Source organism: Jaculus jaculus, chromosome 7 (assembly GCF_020740685.1).
Source record: "Jaculus jaculus isolate mJacJac1 chromosome 7, mJacJac1.mat.Y.cur, whole genome shotgun sequence".
In the NCBI taxonomy this organism is placed as follows: Eukaryota; Metazoa; Chordata; class Mammalia; order Rodentia; family Dipodidae; genus Jaculus; species Jaculus jaculus.
This window is the reverse complement of record NC_059108.1, coordinates 100,669,191-100,676,983: the sequence shown is the minus strand read 5'-3', so window position 1 is coordinate 100,676,983 and position 7,793 is coordinate 100,669,191. Positions and strand designations below refer to the sequence as shown.

At 43.6% G+C, this 7,793-nt stretch overlaps 2 pseudogenes; one reads left to right on the top strand and one right to left on the bottom strand.

Annotated features, from left to right (window-relative positions):
- Nucleotides 1–3,192: 3,192 nt before the first annotated feature.
- On the bottom strand, nt 3,193–5,148 carry LOC101601065 (annotated as a pseudogene).
- Nucleotides 5,149–6,044: 896 nt separating this feature from the next.
- On the top strand, nt 6,045–6,827 carry LOC101600769 (annotated as a pseudogene).
- The last annotated feature ends 966 nt before the right edge of the window (nt 6,828–7,793 follow it).

Here is a 7,793-nt window from a genome sequence, read left to right as displayed (position 1 = left end):
ATGGTGCTGGACAAACTGGATAACCACATGCAGGAAATTGAAACTTGATCCACATACTTTTCAAGGTACTACACTCAAATCCAAATAGATCAATGACCTCAATATAAGAACAGAAACTCAACTACTACTGGAAGAAAATATAGAAAGTGCTTCCCATGACATAGGAATGAAAAGGACTTCCTGAACAAAACCCCAGTAGCTCATGATCTTAAACAGTCACTCAACCAATCGGATCACATGAAACTGAAGAGTTTCTTTACAGACAAGCATACAATAAGCAAAGCCAATAGATTACCCACAGAATGGGAGAAAATATTTGCTGGTTATCCAACTGACAGAGGCCTAATCTCTAGAATCTACAAACAACTCAAAAATCTAAACAGTAAAAAGTCAAACCCCCCACTCAAAAAAGGGGGCAAAAAGCTGAACAGGCAATTCACAGAGGGAGAAACACAAATGGCAAACACACACTTAAGAAAATGTTCATAATCCTTAATCATCAGAGAAATACAAATTAAAACAACTATGAGATTCCACCTTACCCCAATAAGGATAGCAAACATCAAAAAATCAAATGAAAATAAATGCTGGAGCTGATGTGGAGAAGTAGGAACACTCATCCACTGTTGGTGGGAATGTAAGATGGTTCAACCACTTTGGTAAGCCATATGGAGACTCCTGAAAAAGCTGACTATGGAGATACCATCAGACCCAATTATTCCCTTACTGGGAATCTACCCTAAAACCTTCAAACCACTGGCCAGAAAGATTAGCTCAACCATGTTTGTAGCAGCTCAATTTGTAATAGCTAAGAGATGAAATCAACCCAGATGTCCATCCCTAGATAGATGAATAACTAAGATGTGGTATATCTACACAATGGACTTCTACACAGCACTAAGAAAAAAATGACATAATGAAATTTGAGGAAAAATTGTTGAACCTGGAACAGATCATTCTCAGTGAACATACCCAATCACAGAAAGAAAATTGCCACATAGCCTGACCTGAATCTACTCAAGATGCCTTAACATACCCAGCAAGCATCTCATGGACTAGACAATAGGATGGGTGGGGAGGGAAGGAGGGCAACAGAGGGGGTAGGAAACACAAATTTAGACACAAATATCAATGACCATAAAATTCTACATCCTAAAAGGCATACCAAATGGCTGAACCTTCACCAGGCCCTTAGAGGGAACACCTGAGCCACAAGACACTGGAGAGGGTATGATGAAGACTGCCCTTAATCTTCTACAGTTTCACTCTCTCTCTCTCTCTCTCTGTCTCTTTCTTTCTCCCTCCCCCCCCCGTCTTTTCTGTAACTCTTTTATATTAGTTATCTTTTTCTTCCTTTTCTTAGTGGGCACTGACCTGTAACTGCCAGTACCAGCATGCGGCTATCATCCACAATGAGCTTTTGATCAGAGAAACCTATAAGGTTTCCTAAAAGAAAGGCAGATTTCTGTCTGAGTACTTGATGACCCCCCAAAGTTTAGTGGTAAGACCCTACTGTTGAAGACACGTTATGTGGTTGACATGTAAAATAGAATAGCATGGCTGGAAGTTGGAAGAGAGTCAGTCCCCAGATAGTCATTGCATTTAGTGCCAGAAGGTACTACAAGGATGACTGGAAGAAAATGACCAAGCAACTCATGGTCTAACCTACTTAGCAGCAAATAACCTGTAGTGATGCCCACACAAGTGCAATAGTGGCACACCGCCATGGTGGGGAACCAACTGCTCTTGATTTGGCTAACTGATTCCCTCAGTGGTATAGGACCCATAGCTGGAGCTGGAAAACATGTTAGAACCATATCCAAAAATAAGCACGCTCTCCATTATCAAGCTACCATCAATCGTGGGCCACAAGAGGGCAGGCCTACACCCATGAAATTCTCTATTAAGAAAGTAAGGGTTATCTCATTTGTCCTGGTGCTAACTTACTCTCTGTTGGAGAATCTGCTTCTCTTTTTCAGATAGATGTAGATCCTAAGGAGAGAGCCACCCCATCATACCCCAAAAGGTCCCCAGCTGAAACTAAGAAAAATTGGCAGAACAAGCAAGGTTGCTGTTTTCTTAGTGAACCAGGTACCAGCACAAGGGTAAAGGAGACCAATACAGAGAAAAACCAACTCCTACCAAATCAGAGATTCAGAGACCCAAAGGACCCCAATACCTCATCACTGAAGCAGCCCAAGAATGAACCCAACATGGCTCAGGGAAATTTAGTGGAAGAGGGGGTGGAAAGAATATCAGAGCCACATGTTGGGTCATGATATGCAGAGACATTTATCCTACCCCTAACTGTGGGCTAAGTACACAATGCATGACCCATATACCTCAACAGGGGCCAAGGTGAGGGGGTAGGTCACGGATGAGCCCGATAATGGTGCCAAACTGACTATTTGCTGAATACAAAACTAATTAATAAAAAATTTTAGCCGGGCGTGGTGGCGCACACCTTTAATCCCAGCACTCGGGAGGCAGAGGTAGGAGGATCAACATGAGTTCGAGGCCACCCTGAGACTACATAGTTAGTTCCAGGTCAGCCTGGACCAGAGTGAGACCCTACCTCAAAAAAGCAAAAAAAAAAAAAAAAAAAAAAAAAAAACCTTAAAAAAAAGAAAATGTACTTCATATATGATACCAAACACCTTAGCTTAGTCTTGCCTACTTTAAATATGCTGAGAACACTAACATTAAGCCTACAGGTGGGCAAACATTTCTAACAGAAGTCTATTTTGTAACAAAGTGTTCACTAGCTTGTTTATATATTAAATATCTTACAGGAAGTGGAAAAATTAGACTGATAAAGGGTATGCTTCTACACAGTAAGAAAGTCAAATAGTTGTCAAGTTGAAAATTTTTCAGTTGGACTCTGAGTCAGGGCAGCTGCACCTTTGCCTAATGTGTGCTTGCCTCCACTGGGATGCAAATCCCCAAGAGGATTTCTCAGTTAAGGTCATAGAACAGTTTCTGCCACACAGCTGGTGCACAATACAGTCTATTCAGTGCATAACTGTGTCAAACACTGTGGTACAGCAGATATTCAGTAAGTGCTTGCTGAATGGATGAATACATTACTTCATGAAAAAGAGACCCTTATTGCAATGTAGGCCTCAGAGCTCCCCTGGTTCCCTTCCTGGGAATTGGCCCTCTATACAACACAAACTTTTTTACAGCCCAAACCTATGGTGGAGAAGGGAAAAGGGGACAGTGAGATAGTGCAGGGCTTGCAAGACCGTACTTTTGCTCCATTCTCCAGATTATGACTATGTTCCTGGCATCACTGGAGGCCAGCAGACTCTCTGAGCAGTGGAAGCTGACATCAAGCATAGGTATGCTATAGCCCTGTAGGGTGTGAGCTCTGTTCAATTGGAGAGCTTCTCCTCGGCTATAGGTTCCCTTCATTTCTACCACCCTATAGAGCAGCAGCTTGTTGAGGCAAGCATTAACCATTAGCTAGAGGTCCTGGGCCTCACAACTGACCCACCAATGGTTGGAGATGCTGGTCACACGGCTGCCCTCATGCACCACCAGCTACTTGCTTTGGTCAGCTTCCCTGTGACCATGTCTAAGAGAAAGGAGGATACATTGCTGTGGTCATCACTGCCCAGGGTAGCCGGCCAGGGGCATCACAGGACAAAGTGAGAATTGCCTGTCAGCTTTCTGGAGCCACCCTTCACTTTCTGCATGTAGAGATGTTCATGACATGCACAGAGTGCTTGGCATTTCCTACCACAGAGAGGTTGTTGTTCCTGGGTTGGAAGATGTAGCACAGTAGTTCAGGGTCAGGGATTTCCCAGATGCAGCCACTGCCCTCCGAGGTCCAGATACGCAGGGCGGCATCGAGGGAGGTGGACATGAGGATATCATTGGACAGGGACCAGGAGAAGTCGGAGACACCACGGATGTGACCCTGCAGCACACGGGGCACAGTGGATGAGGCAGGCATCAGCTGGCACAAGAAACGCTGCCATTCAGTGAACAGCAGGCCAGATGGTGCTGGTCATCATTGGCAAAGCGCACCCTTGGGACTGCCTCATCCACAGGCTGGTCAAAAACATAGTAGATGCCCACAAAGGCATAGTCTTACACAGCAACGTGTCCCAGCCATGGCTTGGCTTGCCTCTGCCACAGATGTAGGTACAACACTGCCAGGAGGCCTGTCCTCATAGACTCCACGGTTCATCTGTGCTTGAAGCTGGTGGGAGCTTGCCCTTAGGTCGCTAGGGCTGCAGGATCATCTTCAAAATCCTCCATTCGGTTCAGCTGATGATACTGTTGCTATACATGAGCACTGCCTGGCTCAGAGATTGGTCCCTATGGTTGGCCCAATAGCTAGCCCCATAGCCTCAGGTACTGTCTAGGCCAGCTAGTTTAACCTTCCCAGTAGCAAGCAACAAGAAAAGACCCTATCTCAATGTAGAAGGAAAGGACCAACACACGGAGATTTTCCTCTGACTTCTTCACGTGTGCTGTGGCAGGTACATGCCTATACATATGCACACACATCATACACACCAACATACATGACACAAAAGAACCTTTCACTGTATTTTGTTAATGCCTATTACAACCCACTTTTCTAATTGTAATTCAAGTCTGCCAGTCAGTTTTTATGTTGTGCTTATAGTACTGCTTAAAATTTTAAAAGGTAGGAAGCCATCTATTATTTCAGAAAAGACTCTAACAATATATCTAGTAAAGATTTTTTTGTTGGGTTTTTTGTTTTTGTTTTTGTTTTTCAAGATAGGGCTAACATAGAATTCACTATGTAGTCTCAGGGTGGCCTCAGACTCATAGCAATCCTCCTACTTCTGCCTCCAGAGTGCTGGGATTAAAGGCACGCACCACCATACCTGGCTTTAGTAAAAAATTAAAAACACCCAGCACTCGGGAGGCAGAGGTAGGAGGATCGCTGTGAGTTCGAGGCCACCCTGAGACTCCATAGTGAATTCCAGGTCAGCCTGGGCTAGAGTGAGACCCTACCTCGAAAAACCAAAAAAAAAAAAAAAAAAAAAAAAAAATTAAAAACAGCAACATTTTTTTTAATTTATGCAAGTGACTAATCTTTGTGACTAAAAATGTAGCAAATCAAATTCTAAGGTTTGATTTTTTAAGCCTAAATTACTAGTACTCCATATTGCAAAAGATAGCCGCCAATTGAAAAAAAAAATCAGCATTTCAAGACAAGTATACTTCCCTATGTTTTCACATTATAGTTTCCAGTTTTAAAAAGAAATTTTATCTTCACATTTTTTGCCCTAAATGGCAAAATAAGTAAGAATTGCCTTCAATTAATTTAAAATTCTGTTCCACAAAGAAGATAGGGAAGAATTTATACTGTTTATAAAGAGGTTTCCATATGTTTTAATATTATGAGAAAAATGACTAAATACATATTTAGAATCAGTAATAGGATATATTTCTCTACCAGGCAATGTATTGAACCATAGAATAATTTCTCTTGGAAATTTTTATGAAAAAAAATGAGTCAACTGCAGTATCAATTTTATTTCACCCTAAGCAAGTGACTCATGTAATTCTATATTAAGAAAAAAGTAATCCAAGAAAAAATATTTTGATAAATCTAAAATTTTATTTCTTGTACATAAAATAGTTGGCTGGAGGCTGGAGTCCTACTCGGATCTGGTCTGAAGCTGGTCTAGGCCTACTCAGTCGCCATGTGCAGCTGGCCCCTGGTCAACGTGAAGCAGGAGGACGAAGCGCAGAGTGTGTGGGAGCCGGTCAACCAGGTCCCTCAAGATAATGAGAAGTCAATGCCAATCTTGGCTGCTCCTCCGACTTCCAGAAACAGTGGAATGCACACTTCTTGGAGCCATGGGCCACCAGGCATTCAACATTTTCCAGACATATTGAGGTCCTATATGGTATCTGCCGAGGCAGGCAGGCTGAATGTGGGTGAAGTGGAATCACAGTTTAGTAGGTCACTGTCTAAGCACAAGGTGAGCGGCTCCCAAGTGGCTTCCACTTCCCAGCTTTACTGTTAGAGAGTGTCTCCGTCCTACTCGGGGAGAATGATTCACAGGGCCAATCACATGGTGCCCTTGGGAAGCTCTGTTATTCCAGGAGTGACAACATCCTTCATTGAGAATCTGATGGCCTGTAACAACCTTCCTGCCTCAGCTTCCAATGGAGTGTCAGTGATGTCCCATGTCAGTGCCTCATCAATGCCTTTTTCTGGTCCTCCAGCAATACCTTCCACCACATCGTCATTGACACAGGAAATGTTACTGACACCAGACATGTCTTCCATTCACACACCAGCTATGCTATGAATCATACACTGCACCCTGGAGACCCCTATGATGTTGGGATGCCCCCTGCTAGGTCCCAGTCATTACTGAGTTTAGAATGCCAGGATTCACTCGTGAATCTGTCAGACTGCCAGGAAGGTCCCTTCCCACCTACACAGCCTTCACCTGCTCCACAGAGTGTAGAGAACTCTGTGAGGGAGCTCCCCACTTCACGGCCCTACTTGTGCCACCATGCAAACTGTGGAAAAGCTTACACCAAGCGCTCCCACCTCATGAGTCATCAGCGCAAACACACAGGTGAGAAGCCCTACATTTGCAATTGGGAAGGCTGTACATGGTCTTTCTTCCGTTCGGATGAGCTTGGACGGCATATGAGGATACACACCAAATATCAACCATATAAATGTGATGAGTGTGGCCTGGCAGTTCATGAGATCCGACCATCTCAGGCAACATCACAAGACTCATCTGAAGATGGTAAGATCCCTACAACCTCAGGCCAACAGTGGACAGCCAGAGGGCCCTCCTGCTCCCAGCGTTTAAGTCTTCCCTTTTAGTGTGTCTAACCCAAGATCCTACTGCCCCTGACCAGCTCATCTTTGGTAGATGAAGGTTTAGACAGATCCAGGAAGACCAAGAAGTGATATTAACACCCAAATGAAACTCTGGAACATCAAGGATTTCTCAAGACCCTCATATGCCTTTGATGCCCTCACCTCTTGGGGGCTACCTACTTCTGCCACACAGCCAGATGGGAAGATGGAGCATAGAAATGGTGGGCTTTATGAAGAAGCTTTGTCACACCCCAGCTTGAAACCCAAAAGTGACTCTCCTGTGCCTGCCCTGTAAAACCCACATTTGTGCCTTGGCCTTCCCCCGTTTTCTAGAGCCGGGTTATGTTCAGATTTTGAAATGATCACTCACCTGCAATATGACCTTGGGAAAGGTCAGCGGACACTTTCATCTTTGGGAAATAAGGAACAGAAGTACAGTATTGTACATTACTGGCAGAGATATTCTGCCTTCTTGTCTTCCCATGAATTGTTTCATGGTGGTGTTTCCCCCTAACAGCATGGCCTGTGGGGGGACGTCTTCCACATAGCTGCAGCTGTTGTGCTATTAAAGGCTGGGCATGGGACAATGCCCGGCTTGGATATGCAGTGCCTCCATTGCTTCCCCCCACCCCCTTGAATTTTCTCATTTCTCATGCCTTGAGTTTGAAAGTCCCAAATAAAATATTGGTATTTAAAAAAAAATAGTTGACTGGAAAACTATGTGGCAAAAAGCTATTGTTCACTTTTGTTACTACAGTACACCTGTTTCACCAGCAACCATCCAGATATCTATGCACAATATGCACAAGCAATAATTGTTTTGTCTTGGATTTCTCATGACACACTTATTCTCAACTAATTGTTTTTTAGTTCCTTAGGTATTTAAACTAGTAAAAGCTATCATTTTGTTTTAATAGGTTAGCACATAGGATTGATCATTAAATTAAATTGATAC